Source organism: Pristiophorus japonicus, chromosome 1, assembly GCF_044704955.1.
Source record: "Pristiophorus japonicus isolate sPriJap1 chromosome 1, sPriJap1.hap1, whole genome shotgun sequence".
NCBI classification, from domain to species: Eukaryota; Metazoa; Chordata; class Chondrichthyes; family Pristiophoridae; genus Pristiophorus; species Pristiophorus japonicus.
In genome coordinates this window covers 508,286,540-508,302,347 of record NC_091977.1, presented here as the reverse complement: position 1 = coordinate 508,302,347, position 15,808 = coordinate 508,286,540, and positions in this window count along the sequence as shown.

Here is a 15,808-nt window from a genome sequence, read left to right as displayed (position 1 = left end):
AACGTTTTAAAAATGTGAAACAAAGTAGGCCATTGTTGGGTAGTTGGTCATTAAACAGCAGCACCTCATCTTTTGATGACATGCTTTACAATCTTCCGCACTCAGCATTGATTTCAATAACTTCAGATCATATCCACTGCTGGCATTTTTATATATAGCAGGTGCTGGAAATGATTCTGCCGCTGCCACTTGTAGCTCCTCTAGACCCATCTTTTATTTCTTTACTTGTCCCATTACCACCCACTTTGCCTTGCTGCTTCATCCCTTTTGTCATTTAATCACCCCTGCTCTCTGCCTTATGACAGACCTTCCCCTTTGTTCTTCCATTCCTCTCTTCCCATCTTTTCCTTGGCTCTGCACTTGCTTATAAACTGTTAAAGCTCTAACTTCTCTCAGTTATGATGAAAGGTTATCGACCCGAAACATTGACTGGCCAGAATCTTACTTGCCCTGCGAGTGCATGTTTGTCAAAATGGCCGTGATTGATAGCAGGGCGGAAGTCCGCTCTGAACTCGCCTTCTTGTGAATTTCCAAAGTGACGGTTCTGGCTGTGTTTTGCAGACTTGGCACTAAGCGCAATTGTGCCAGGCAATTGTGCTACTTGAGAAGCTGCTTAAAATTATTTAAACAGCATTTTATCATGTCCAAAGGGTTTATCCAATTTTTTTCAAGGTTCACGTCCCTTGGGTATCACGTCAGGTAAGTGTGTCGGGTTCTCAACAACTCTGGGTTGGTTTGACTAGCTGATAGCTGCAGAAGTGCTATAAAAGCTACCATTTCATAGGTGCTCAATTTTCAATCCAAGAAGTGGAGCCTTCAGGATATGGAATACACTGTTCCGCTTTACGGAGGTTTGAAGTGTTTGCAGTGAACTCTCTATCCATTGTCACCTCCTCGGAGCACCTCTCTCATTATTAAGAGATCGCTTCTGTCATCTCAACTTCAGCTGCCATCTATTCCATCAGCATCGGTGCCCTTGAACAAATTGTACCTTGGTCCTCAGAATCCCACCACGATTAGCCACAACACCAACATCACTAGGCATACCAGCATCACCAGGCACACCAGCATCACCAACAACAACACCAATCTTCTCCGCAATCACCTGATGCTGCACAGGATATATGGGCATCAGCATCCGACCACATTGCTGCCTGGGAAGCCAGGGATGGCTTCACCATGGCCAGATTTACTTTACTTGTCGCTGTACACCTTGGCTGCCACACGATGCACCATAAAGTATCCCTACAATGCCCAAGCCATTCCTTTCACAGTCATCACCATTGCATGGGGTACCATTATGTCTCACTATTCACTGCAACTCACTAAGCCACTTCCAAACGTGCACACAGATATGTCCAAGAAGGCAAACTGTTGAAAATATAGATTTCAATATTTGACAACACATTAGCAGAAACTTTACATCAGCATTGGAAATAACATCCTAGTGCCTGACTTGTGTATTGTTAGTTGGTATGATTGGACAAGGTTGAGGGTGAGGTTGGTGGGACTGACCTATCAAGAAAGACTGGATCAACTGGGCTTGTATTCACTGGAGTTCAGAAGAATGAGAGGGGACCTCATAGAAACGTTTAAAATTCTGACGGGTTTAGACAAATTAGATGCAGGAAGAATGTTCCCAATGTTGGGGAAGTCCAGAACCAGGGGACACAGTCTAAGGATAAGGGTTAAGCCATTTAGGACCGAGATGAGGAGAAACTTCTTCACCCAGAGAGTGGTGAACCTGTGGAATTCTCTACTGCAGAAAGTAGTTGAGGCCAATTCACTAAATATATTCAAAAGGGAGTTAGATGAAGTCCTTACTACTCGGGGGATCAAGGGGTATGGCGAGAAAGCAGGAAGGGGGTACTGAAGTTGCATGTTCAGCCATGAACTCATTGAATGGCGGTGCAGGCTAGAAGGGCTGAATGGCCTACTCCTGCACATATTTTCTATGTTTCTATGTTTCTATGTGAGTGTGAGGGGTGGCTAATGAAATGGAGAACTGATAATGTAGATAGAGAGGGATGGGTGGAGATGCAAGGTAAGTTGGTGTGAGTAAGGTTGTGCAGGTGTAGGGTAGGGAAGGCAGAGTGATCGGGATGTGATGAGTGGCACAGCAGGATGAGTTGAATGTGGCATTGTAGTAACGTTTCGTGATCCACTGAGATCATTGAAAGGAACCACTGCAGCCAGTTCCTCTTGACGACATCCCTGCTTTGCCCTCCTGTACAACGTGCAACCAGGCTGCGTGGTGTGCTGGGGAGGTCTCTTCCGCCCATTGGAAGGGAAGAGAACCTCCCTCCATGCTCTGAGTCCCTCCATAAGCATCTGGAGGAAGTGATGGGAGAGCCTGAGTGAAGTTGTGCACCTTTGTGCATTGCTTGTCAGTGTTTGCAGCACTTCAATGCTGTAGAACATTGACAACACAACTGACACATTCCTTTAAGGAAACCGGCTGTTGACACGTCATCAGATGATGTAATCAGACTCGCTTCCTTTTAATTGGCCGGGTACCTCGGAGAGTGGGCTTAACAAGCCCCAACAATGTAAAATCATGTCAGAGGCCTGGATCAACACAGCTGCAGGGTCAGAACTCGCTAGGACATTGGTAAAATTCAGCCCAGGTTCTCTCCCCGCACGTGCTGCCTGACTTGCTGAGTATTTCCAGCATTTTTCTGTTTTTATATTAGGTAATTGATCCCCTCTGGGATCTATTACCTTTCCTTCTCGAAATGCCTAGGCATACTTTAAAGTCCAGTATGGAACCCATGCCTGCTTTCAGCAGGTGTGACTTCTGCTGGTCTAATGAGAGGATGCTGGATGGAATTCCGGAGATAGCCCGGAAACTTCTCCAGACACGTTCCCAAAACTGGCTGCAGACATAGGGAGCTGAGCAGAAGACTCCCCTGTTCGCCTTCCAATTGGAATTTGACAACCCACATGGTGCAGAAATCTGGCAATTTCAAGTTCTGTCCCATATTTTTGCCCACAACCCACCCCCCTCAACAGGGCAATCCCCCAGGATGCACTTACCCCCACCACCACCCCAGGAATTTCAGGCCCAAAACTAGCTGCTGTTGTCCTGGTTCAGAGGATTAACTAGGATAATGATGTTTTGAACCAGTTGTCAGCTGAATACGTAAAACTGACCAAACACAGACTGTACTGATCAAACGGTCTAGACTGGCATTGTCATATCTTAATCTTTATTGGTTGTGAAGATTGTTCCTGTTCAAGGACATTACTCCTGCCTCATAGTCTGACCTTCAAATCAGGGAACATTTATTAAAAGTGCTTTTGTGTATTTAAAAATCCAAAACATTTTATGTATCTGAGTTCAGTATCCGAATACTGTTTACTTTCTGAATAGCAAGTTTGCAATTTCCTTCTGCATATCTCAAGGTCTTGCAAAGAAGATTTCAAAGGATCTCATCTGGTTGGATTTTTTGGTTAACTCTTTGTGAACAAGATCCATATGCTGTCATTGGACTGATTTTAATGGCTTGGATTTTGCGGTCAGCGATGATATGACAGCACTCGCCGTCAACCTTGAAGAAAGCTGCCCACAAAGGTCTAGCGATGTCTGTTGCATCGATTTCACCTTGCCCAGTGTTAATTCAACTCTGGTGCAACCTATAATGGATCTCCGCCATCCAGCAACACTGATGTCATTAAGCAGACTAAGCAGCCAATTACATTGAAGAATTCTCTCAGGCAGCAAACCAGGAAGTAAAAGGCACAGATTATCTTTCACTTTTTAATTATTGTACAGAGAGCAAAATAAAAATGGGATCAAGGTAAAAGCGAAATTATTATTTTTTTTATAAAAAATCATTTTATTCTTTTAAAAGTCTATGTAATTTTTATCATAATGGAGAAATTCGACATTCCACAATTATAAAATTTGTTTTTCAGGACCAAGGAGGTTGTTCAACAGTAATTATGGCTTAGTACACCATTAAAAACCCAGTTATATTTCATTCAACAAGGCTTAACCTTTTGGGGTTTTTACGGTGAGGGATGGGCATAACTGCTGGCCTTACCTGCAATGTCCACATCCCATGAAAGAATTTTTTTAAATCACAGACGTTTTAACCATCTGTGCTGAGGCTGTTCCCATGCACCTGCTGCTGCTGCTCTTGTCTTCCTGGGTGGTGGAGATTGCAGGTTTTGGAGAAGCTGAAGAAGAAGCTTATGAAGAAAGGTTGAGTAGGTTGGGCCTATACACATTGGTGTTTAGAAGAATGAGAGGGGATGTTATTGAAACATATAAGATACTGAAGGGGCTCGACAAGGTAGATGCAGAGATGATGTTTCCACTTGTGGGGGAATCTAGAACTAGAGGGTGTAAAGTCCTGTCCCCTCAGTACAGATTCACACGAGGCATGTAGTGAAGTCAAGGTCACTCTGGACCTGCACCTTTATTTCACAGCTCTGGAATGCTGCACTTGCCTGAGACCTGTCCTTATATACCTGTCTCTTGTCAGTGCACCCCTGGTAGTAAGGTATGCTGGTGGTTACAGGTCATATCTTATTGCAGTCATGTCTAGCATGTTAGGATACAGTTATATATAATAATGTAAGATACATGACATCACCCTCCCCCAAGGTCTTATTGTCTTTATAGGTTCAGTCTCTCAGGTGGTCTACGCTCTCGCGTGGAGCATCTGAGTTGTGGTTCAGTTGTTTGCCTTGGTGTCTGTTTTTCTTTGGGTGTGGTTGCTGGTATCTCGCCTGGGCTGTCTGTTTCAATTGGTGTGATTGTTGTTGACTCGCCTGGGCTGTCTGTTAGGATTGCCCTTTCTTCAGGTTGTTCCCTCTGTCTGTCCACCAGGTGTGGTGCGAGTTCCACATTGTAGTCTGCCTCTGGTTCCGCAATGTTGTTGGTAAATCTGCTTTTGACTTGGTCTACATGCGTCCGGCAGGTTTTGCCATTGTCCATTTGTACTACCAGTAGCCTGTTTCCTTCCTTGCCTGTTACTGTCCCTGCATGCCATTTTGGACCCCTGCCATAGTTTAGTACAAACACTTTGTCCCCTATCTCATTCCATCTCCCCCTCGAATTTCTGTCATGGTACTCAGTCAGCTTATGGCGCTTTGCCTCAACGATTTCGTGCATGTCTGGGAGGATTAATGAGAGCCTTGTTTTTAAAGTCCTATTCATCAACAGTTGCGCGGGAGGGGATCATAGTCAATGAGTGCGGACGAGATCTGTATGCCAGCAGCAGTCACGACAGGTGACCCTGCAGCGTGGGACCTTGAATTTTAAGCATGCCTTGTTTAATGATTTGCACTGCTCTCTCCGTCTGGCTGTTGGAGGCCGGCTTGAACGGTGCCGTCTTGACGTGATTTATGTGGTGGTCAATTATAAAGTCTTGGAATTCTGCGCTGGTGAAGCACGGACCATTGTCACTGCCCAATATGTCAGGGATTCCGTGCATTGCAAACGTGGTTGCGAGGCTCTCCACAGTGGTGGAGGTTGTGCTCGAGTTTATAATGGTGCATTCGATCCACTTTGAAAATGCATCTACAACTACGAGGAACATTTTGCCCATGAATGGGCCCGCATAGTCTACGTGCACCCGCGACCATGGTTTGGTAGGCCAGGGCCAGGGGCTTAGTGGAGCCTCCCTGGGGGCATTGCTGAGTTGGGCACAAATGGTGCACCTTCGGACGCAGAGCTCCAAGTCTGCGTCAATACCAGGCCACCAGACGTGGGATCTGGCTATGGTCTTCATGAGTACGATCCCCGGGTGCTCGCAGTGGAGCTCCCGGACAAATGCCTCTCTGCCTCGCAGAGGCATGACTACTCGGCTGCCCCATATCAAGCAGTCTGCTTGTAGTGATAGCTCATGCATGCGCCTGTGAAAGGGTTTTAATTCTTCGGGGCAGGCATTGCGAGCCTCTGCCTAGTCACCGGTTAGGACACATCTTTTTACGAAGGATAACGTGGGGTCGCTGGCCGTCCAGGCTCTGATTTGGCGAGCCATCATGGGCGAACCTGTGGACTCAAAGGCATTGATTGCTATGACTATCTCACAGTCCTGTTCATCAGACCCTTCCGTGGTCGCCAGGGGTAGCCTGCTGAGCGCATCGGCACAGTTGTCTGTGCCTGGTCTGTGCCTTATGGTATAGTCGTAGGACGCCAGCATGAGTGCCCACATTTGAATTCGTGCCGAGGCGTTGGCGTTTATTGCCTTGCTCTTGGATAGGGGCTTGTGGTCGGTTTCTAACGCGAACTTGGCCCCGAAAAGGTATTGGTGCATCTTTTTGACACCGTACACGCATGCAAGCACCTCCTTCTCTACCATTCTGTACCCATGCTCCACCCGCAAAAGTGACCTGGAGGCATAAGCTATGGGTTGTAATTTGCCCGCACTATTGACATGTTGCAAACCGCACCCGACCCCATACGCTGATGCATCGCATGTGAGAACTAGCTTTTTACCTGGATCAAAGAACGTCAAAACACTGTTGGAACACAGAAGGTTGCGTGCCTTATTGAAGAGGCGTTCCTGGGCATCCCCCCAAAACCAATCGCACCCCTTCCTGAGTAACACATGGAGAGGCTCCAGCAGCGTGCTTATGTTCTGCATAAAGTTCCAAAAAGTAATTGAGTAGCCCGAGAAAGGCGCGCAGTTCTGAGGGATTCTGGGGCCTGGGTGCCAGGTGAATTGCTTCTGTTTTGGATTCTGTTGGGCGGATTCCATCAGCGGCAATCCTTCTGCCCAAAAATTCAACCTCGGGTGCGAGAAACAGGCACTTGGATTTCTTGACTCGTAGGCCTACCCGATCCAACCGCTTTAGTACTTCCTCCAAATTACGGAGATGAAAGTCGGTGTCTCTGCCCATGATAAGTATGTTGTCTTGAAATACAACCGTCCCCAGGATGGACTTGAGCAGACTCTCCATGTTGTGCTGGAATATGACAGCTGCCGACCTGATGCCGAATGGGCATCGATTGTACATGAAAAGGCCTCGATGTGTGTTGATGGTGGTGAGTAGCTTGGATTTCTCGGTCAATTCTTGCGTCATAAATGCAGATGTGAGGTCTAATTTTGAGAAAAGTTTACCTCCAGCCAATGTGGCAAGTAAGTCCTCCGCTCTGGGCAGCGGGTACTGGTCCTGTAGGGAGACTCTGTTTATGGTAGATTTGTAGTCCCCACAGATTCGTACGGATCCATCAGGTTTCATGACTGGACGACAGGACTTACCCAGTCGCTAAATTCCACAGGTGATATAATGCCTTCCCGCAGAAGCCTGTGTAGTTCATGTTCAATCTTTTCCCTCATCACATAGGATACAGCTCTGGCCTTGTGATGGACCAGTCTAGCATCCTGTGTGATGTAGATTTTGACTTTGGCCCCTTTGAAAGTGCCCACACCTGGCTGAAAGAGATGTTCAAATCACTTTATAACTGTTGAGCAGGAGGTCCGTTCCTCGAATGACATGGCATGGACATCATCCCATTTCCAGTTTAGTTTTGCCAGCCAGCTTCTCCCCAGCAGTGCTGGGGGGTCTCCGGGGACAATCCACAGGGGAAGTCGGTTCACTGTCCCTTTGTGTGTGACAGAGAGCATGGCGCTGCCGAGGACTGATACGATTTCTTTGGTATAGGTCCTTAGTTTGGTGTCGACCCTTGTGAGTTTTGGTCTGTCTCTTTTATGCGGCCATAGTTGTTCAAATTGTTGAGCGCCCATGAGAGATTGACTCGCTCCCGTATCCAGCTCCATGTTGACAGATATCCCGTTGAGTAGGACCCTCATCATTATAGGAGGCGTCCTGTTGTAGGAGCAGCGGCCATTGATCGTGTTGACCCGCTGTACATCGGTGTCCCGGATCCTGTCCCCACCGTCTTCTGGTCCGCTTTCCGACCCATCCGATTCATATACCAGCCGAGCTGCCGTTTTTTTGCACATGCGGGCCAAATGCCCTGTATTTTCAAAATTTCTGCAAACAGCCTGCTGAAATCGACATCCCCTTTATGAGTGCCCACCCCCACACCTCCAGCACAGACTTGTTCCATTGTTCAAAGTGTTCCCAAAGAATGAGCTGCGTCTGGCTGATCTCTCTTGAGCTTCTCTCAGTTTGTAGTTGATTGCTCGCATTGTGGGTTGATGAGGTGTGAATGGTCGTTCCTGTGGCCCTTGATGGCTTCTGCCTGTTGTCGAGAGCCTGTTCTCCCAGTTTTGTCTGTGTGTGGGGGTAGCAGCTTGTTTAGTGCTGTGAATTTTTTGTTCCGATGTTTCGTTAGTTGTCGTACCTGCATTGTAAATCAACCTCGTTTCTTCTTCCCCTACCAAGAATGTCTGTGCAACCAGTGCTGCTGCCTCTAAGGTCAGGTTCTTGGTCTCTATGAGCTTTCGGAATATGCCTGTGTGGCCTATTCCTTCAATGAAAAGTCTCTCAGCATTTCTCTCCTTAGTTCATCGGAGAACTCACATAAACTAGCCAACCTCCGAAGTTTTGCCACGAAGTCGGGTATGCTCTGGCCCACACAGCGTCTGTAGTTGTAGAACCTGTGACTGGCCATGTGTCGGCTGCTTGCTGGCTTCAGGTGGTCCCTTACCAGTGTGCTCAATTCTTCAAACGACTTGCTTTCTGGTTTCTCGGGTGCCAACAGATTCTTCATTAAAGCGTATGTTTTCTAGCCACAGCTGGTCAAGAGATGGGCTCTTCTCTTGTCTGCGTTATCGTCGCCTAACCAGTCTTTGTTTACAAAGCTTTTCTGGAGCCTTTCTATAAACTCCTCCCAATTGTCTCCCGCATTGTACTTTTCATCTGATCCATTGTTCGCCATTCTGTGAATTCTGTAATCCCGTAATTCGTCGCCACTATAAAGTCGTGTCCCCTCAGTACAGATTCACACGAGGCATGTAGGAAGTCAAGGTCACTCTGGACCTGCACGTTTATTTCACAGCTCTGGAATGCTGCATTTGCCTGAGACCTGTCCTTATATACCTGTCTCTTGCAAATGCACCCCTGGTGGTAAGGTTTGCTGGTGGTTACAGGTCATATCTTATTACAGTCATGTATAGCATGTTAGGATACAGTTATATATAATAATGTAAGATACATGACAGAGGGCATAGTTTAAGAATAAGGGGTCACCCATTTAGAATAGATGAGGAGGAATTTCTTCTCTCAGAGCGTCATAAATCTGTGGAATTCTCTGCCAAAGAGAGCTATGGAGGCTGGGTCATTGAATATATTTAAGGTGGAGATAGACAGATTTTTGAAAGATAAGGGAGTGAAGGGTTAGGGGGAGCAGGCAGGGAAGTTGAGCTGAACCCATGATCAGATCAGCCATGATCTTATAGAATGGCTGAGCAGACGCGAGGGACCAAAGACCTACTCCTGCTCCTATTTCCTATGTTCCTTTGTTCATATGTAAGCTTTGGCAAGTTGCTGCAGTGCATCCTGTAAATAGTGCATTCTGTCGGCACGGCATGTCAGTATATCAGCCCAAGCCTGCATGTTGTCCACTGGATATTTATTCTAGTAGATGAGGTACCGATCTGAAGATTGCTTTGTCCTGAATGGTGTTGAGCTTCTTGAGTGTTGTTGCAACTGCACCCATCCAAGCAAGTGCAGAGTATTCCATCACACTCCTCACTTGTACCTTACATTGAAAATAGGTTCAGGAGTAGGCCATTCGGCCCTTCAAACCTGCACAACCATTCAATATGATCATGGCTGATCATGCATTTCAGTACTCCATTCCTGCTTTCTCTCCATACCCCTTGATCCATTTAGCCGTGAGGGTCACATCTAACTCCCTTTTGAATATATCTAATGAACTGGCCCCAACAACTTTCTGTTGTAGAGAATTCCACATGCCCACAACTCTCTGAGTGAAGAAGTTTCTCCTCATCTCAGTCTTAAAAGGCTTACCCCTTATCCTTAGACTGTGACCCCTAGTTCTGGATTTCCCTAACATTGGGAACATTCTTCCTGCATCTAACCTGTCCAATCCCATCAGAATTTTATATGTTTCTGTGAGATACCCTCTCATTCTTCTAAATTCCATTGAATACAAGCCGAGTCGATTCAGTCATTCTTCATATGTCAGTCCTGTCTTCCCGGGAATCAGTCTGATGAACCTTTGCTGCACTCCCTCAATAGCAAGAATGTCCCTCCTCAGTTAAGGAGACCAAAACTGTACACAATATTCAAGGTGTGGCCTTACCAAGGCCCTGTACAACTGTAGTAAGACCCCCCCCCCCCGCCCCCTGCTCCTATACTCAAATCCTCTCACTATGAAGGCCAACATACCATTTGTCTTCTTCACCACCTGCTGTACCTGCATGCCAACCTTCAATGACTGATGTACCATGGCACCTAGGTCTCGTTGCACCTCCCCCTTTACCAATCTGTCACCATTCAGATAATAATCAGCCTTTCTGTTTTTACCACCAAAGTGAATAACCTCACATTTATCCACATTATACTGCATCCGCCATGTATTTGCCCATTCACCTGTGCAAGTCACCATGCAGCCTCTTAGCATCCTCCTCGCAGCTCACACTGCCACCCAGCTTAGTGTCATCTGCAAACTTGGAGATATTACATTTAATTCCTTGGTCTAAATCATTAATGTATATTGTAAATAGCTAGGGTCCCAGCACTGAACCTTGTGATACCCCACTAGTCACTGCCTGCCATTCTGAAAAGGACCCGTTTATTTCTACTCTTTTCTTCCTGTCTGCCAACCAGTTCTCTATCCACGTCAATACATTACCCCCAATACCATGTGCTTTAATTTTGCACACTAATCTCTTGTATGAGACCTTGTTAAAAGCCTTTTGAAAGTCCAAATACACCACATCCACTGGGTTCTTCCTTGTCCATTCTACTAGTTACATCCTCAAAAAATTCTAGAAGATTTGTCAAGCATGATTTCCTCTTCATAAATCCATGCTGACTTGGACCGATCCTGTCACTGCTTTCCAAATGCGCTGCTATTACATCTTTAATAATTGATTCCAACATTTTCCCCACCACCTGGCTTGTTTTTTTAACACTCTTTGTCGTTTTAGAATTATGCTGTAGTGTGGCCCTTTTTGATCTTTGATTTTTATGCCCTCCACTTTTACTTTTCTCCTTTCTACCTTTTGCTTCTGACCTCACTTTACTTCCTTCTTTCTCCCTGCATAGGTTCCTATCCCCCTGTCCTATTAGTTTAAATCTTCACAAACAGCACAAGCAAACACTCCCCCTAGGACATCGATTCCAGTCCTGCCCAGGTGCAGGCTGTCCAGTTTGTATTGATCCCACCTCCTTCAGAACCGGCTCCAACGTCCCAGGAATTTGAATCCCTCCCTCTTGCATCATTCCTCAAGCCTATCTATCCTAGCTATCCTGCTATTTCTACTCTGACTAGCACGTGGCACTCGTAGCAATCCTGAGATTATGACCTTTGAGGCCCTACTTTTTAATTTAACTCCTAGCTCCCTAAATTCAGATTGTAGGACCTCATCCCACTTTTTACCTATATATTTGGTCCCTACATGTACCACGACAACTGGCTGTTCGCCCTCCCCCTCCAGAATGCCCTGCAGCCGCTCCAAGACATCCTTGCACCAGGGAGGCAACATACCATCCTGAAGTCTCGTTTGTGGACGCAGAAACGTCTATCTATTCCCCTTACAATAAAGTCCCCTACCACTATAGCTCTCCCACTCTTTATCCTGCCCTCCTGTGCAGCAGAGCCACCCATGGTGCCATGAACTTGGCTGCTGCTGCCTTCTCCTGATGAGCCATCTCTCCCAACAGTATCCAAAGTGGTATATCTGTTTTGTAGGAAGATGTACGCAGGGGACTCCTGCACTACCTTCCTACTACTGCTGTCCCTGATGGTCACCCATTCCCTATCTGCCTTTGCCTGCAGTGTGACCAACTCTCTAAATGTGCTATCCACGACATCCTCAGATAGTGGAGAGTTTTTGGGGAGTCAGGAGGAGAATCTCTTGCCACAGAGACCTGCTGTAGATGCTATGGCATTTATGTGGCTGGTCCAATTGAATATTTGATCAATGGTGACCCTCAGGATGTTGATGCCGAGGAACATGGCGATGGTAATGTCATTGAATATCAAAGGGGGTGGTTAGACTTTTGCTTATTGGAGATGGTTGTTGCATGGCACTTGTGTGGCATGAATGTAATTTTCTGCTTATCAGCCCAAGCCTGGATGTTGTCGACTCTTACAATACAAAAGCAAAATACTACGAGTTCTGGAAATCTGAAATAAAAACAGAAAATGCTGGAAATACTCAGCAATTCTGGCAGCATCTGTGGACCGAGAAACAGAGTTAACATTTCAGGTCAATGATCTTTCATCAGAACTGGAAAAAGTAAGAGATGTAACAAATTTTAAGCAAGTGCAAGGGCAGGGAGAGGAGGGAGGGGAGGAAGGAACAAAAGGGAAGGTCTGTGATAGGGTGGAAGGCAGGAGTTTTCCACTCTTGCTACACATGAACATAGACTGTTCCATTATCAAAGGAATTGCGAATTGTCGGCTGAACATTGTGCAATCAGCAAACAGGCCCACCTCTGATCTTTTGATCATGGGAAGGTCATTGATGAAGCGGCTGAAGATACTCGGGCCTAGAATGCTGCCCTGAGGAACTCCTGCAACAAAGTTCTGGGTCTGACAACCACAACCTGAGATCTTTAGACGCAGCAGCTGCCAGGATAGAAACATAGAAACATAGAAATTTACAGTACAGAAGGAAGCCATTTCAGCCCATCGTGTCCGTGCCGGCCGACAAAGAGCCACACGGCCCTCGGTCAGCAGCAGTGAAGGTTATATATAAACCTATGAACAATGAACAATGGCGGAAAGGTAAAGAGCACCCAGCCCAACCAGTCCGCCCCACACAACTGCAACACCCTTACACTGAAACATTCTACACTCCATCCCAACTGGAGGCATGTGATCTCCTGAAGAGGCAAAAACCAGACAAAAAGCCAGGCCAATTGGGAAACAAAATCTGGGAAAATTCCTCTGCGACCCATCCAGGCAATTGAAACTCGTCCAGGAGATCACCATGGCTGTATTTGATTCCCTGCAGTACTTACCATCGTATCTGTGTTGGCCGACAAGAGGTTCCATTGGGCCGGCGTCCCCGTAACCAGGCAATCGCACTGTTGTTCACGTGGGAGAGAAACTCCAATTGCTAGTTCTATTTAAGCGGGGAAAAAGTCTACCTTCCAGGAATCAACCTCATGAACCTTCTCTGAACTGCTTCCAATGCAAATATATCCCATTGGAACATGGGCAGGAAGATCGGCAGGGCCCAGGTACAGAGGAGTGATAAGGTCGGGGCGGATGAGCGACAAGTGTTTGTGGCGAGATGCGGTGAATGTTTATGGTGGAGGAGCGGTGAGAGATCGTAGCGGAGGTGCGACAGATGAGGGTATGGGGCCCAGAAGAGCCGAGGGCCCAGGGGCAGCACGGGCCAGCCCACACTGCGATATGTGTGCACGCTAGGTCTGTGCAGCTGAGCAGGTCTCCAGTCGTCTTGGTTAATCCTTGCTACTGGACCAAGACCTAGCTCTGTCAAGCCCGTGTGGTGGCCGGTGTGCAACGGTCACCACACATTAAAAAAACTCACCCACAGGCATCTTCCACCCCCTCAATTGGAGTTCAGGACTGGAACATCAGGTCCTTCATCGAAAGACCTGTGAACTAGTGGAAGCAAGTCATCCTTGTTCGAGGGATCGCCTATGATGATGATGATGATGATCCAGTCTAATCCCAATTACCAGCTCTAGCTTCATAACCCTGCAGGTTACAGCACTTTAAGTGCCCATCCAAGCACCTTTTAAATGTGGTGGTTTTCTGCATTCACCACCTTTCCAGGCAGTGAGTTCCAGACCCCCACAAACCTCTGCGTGAAGAAGCCCCCCCTCAAATCCCCTCTGAACCTTCCACCAACCACCTTAAAACTATGCCCCCTCCACCAATGGAAATAGACCCTTACTATCCACTATATCCAGGCCCTCAAAATGTTGTACACCTCAATGAGGTCTCTTCTCAACCTCCTCTGTTCCAATGAGAACAAACCCAGCCGATCTAATCTGTCCTCATAGTTAAGATTCTCCATTCCAGGCAGCATCCAAGTTAATCTCCCCTGCACCCTCTCTAGTGCAATCACGTCCTTCCTATAATTTGGCGACCAGAACTGCACGCAGTACTCTAGCTCTGGCCTAACCAGAGTATTATATGATTTAAGCATAACCTCCCTGCTTTTGTATTTTATGCCTTGGCCAATAAAGACAAGCATTCCGTATGCCTTCTTAACCCCCTTATCCACCTGGCCTGCTACTTTCAGGGATCTGTGGACCAATGATGGAGATTTGGAGGCGTGGCTTATTCAGTTGGAGCTCTGTTGCTGTGAGAGAAGGAACTCACTGCTGTTGCTCCTGACTGGAAAGCCTGGAGTGAGCCCTGTGAAACAGCCCAGGAAGAGGAGGAAGGGGCTTTCTACAATTCCAATTCATCCAGAGGGAGAGGAGGAGAGCAGAAAATTCAACAACCTTTAATACCGCTACAAAGAGTTGGAGAGAGGGGGAAAAAGAACAACAACTATCCAGTGTGGAAGGAGGGAAAGACTTCATCATCAAGAGGTGGGTGTGTTTTGGTGCATTCCCCAAAAGACTTTGTTGTATCGGTGGGGGGAGGAAAGAAGACCATTTCGAGGGCCGGAACATCGCGGGGGGTGTGTGTGTGTGGAAGTGTGTGTGGGGGTCTTGCTAAATAACTAGGCCCCACACACCACTGAAGCACCCCTCCCCCATTGCCTAGCCTGGGATAGCTGGATCTACCTGCCTGAAGACTGATTAATTACCCTATTTAACATCGTTGGGAGTGTGTGCCTGGGTGGTTCCAGCTGTCCCAGGTGAAGACATCTTCTCCCCCCACCCGAAGACCATCTACAAAGACTGTGTTTGTTTTTCCATCATCTGGGGAGTGCACCCCAAGAAAAACACCCACCTCTTGATGAGACCTGCCCTCACAGCTTCCCTCTTTCCCACTCCTTCACTCTTTCTCTCTCTCTCTGTCTCTCCCCTCTCTCTATGAGAGCCCCTTTCCTCCTAATTTAAAAACCAATTAAGACAACTGAGCAGAGGGAGCAAGGTCCCTCCCCAATTGTCAACTAGGGGAGAGGTGTGCCTCTTTTAGAGCTCCCTCTGTTCAAACACCAACGAGGCCATTTAAGACCATTAAGGCCTGTGACTTTGGGGTGGGTGTAGCCCTTAAAGGGACCCTGTGATGGCGACCCCATCCACGCCGGTGGCAGGGCCAGCAAAGACATATGCGCAGGCAGCGTCCACATCCACGGCACTTCCTGCGCCTCCTGCTGCCCTGCCACCGTTCAGACTTATAACAAAAAAACACGGGCTCACCCCACAATGAGCATCGAGGAGTGCGTGCGGGCGATGGCTGGGGTAGTCGGCCTCTCGGCCATTGTCGCAGCCTCCAAGATGTCTGGGAAGGCTGTATTCTTCCTGGGGTTGGAGCGGGCGGTGTCCCTGGCCCTTGAAAAGGGGCTCACTGTGGGCGGGACGGTCCTGCCGGTGGACCCTCTCGAGGCCACCGCGCAGAGGGTCATCCTTTCTAACGTCCCGCCCTTTGTTCCCGCTGGGCTCCTCCTCCCTCACCTACACCAACTGGGGGAGGTAAGGTCAGGGATCAACCCCATACCGCTCGGCCTCAGGGAGAGCAGCCTGCGCCACATGTTCTCCTTCTGCCGCCAGCTCTTTGTCCGGCTGGCGCGGGAGGAGACGATGGAGGGATAAT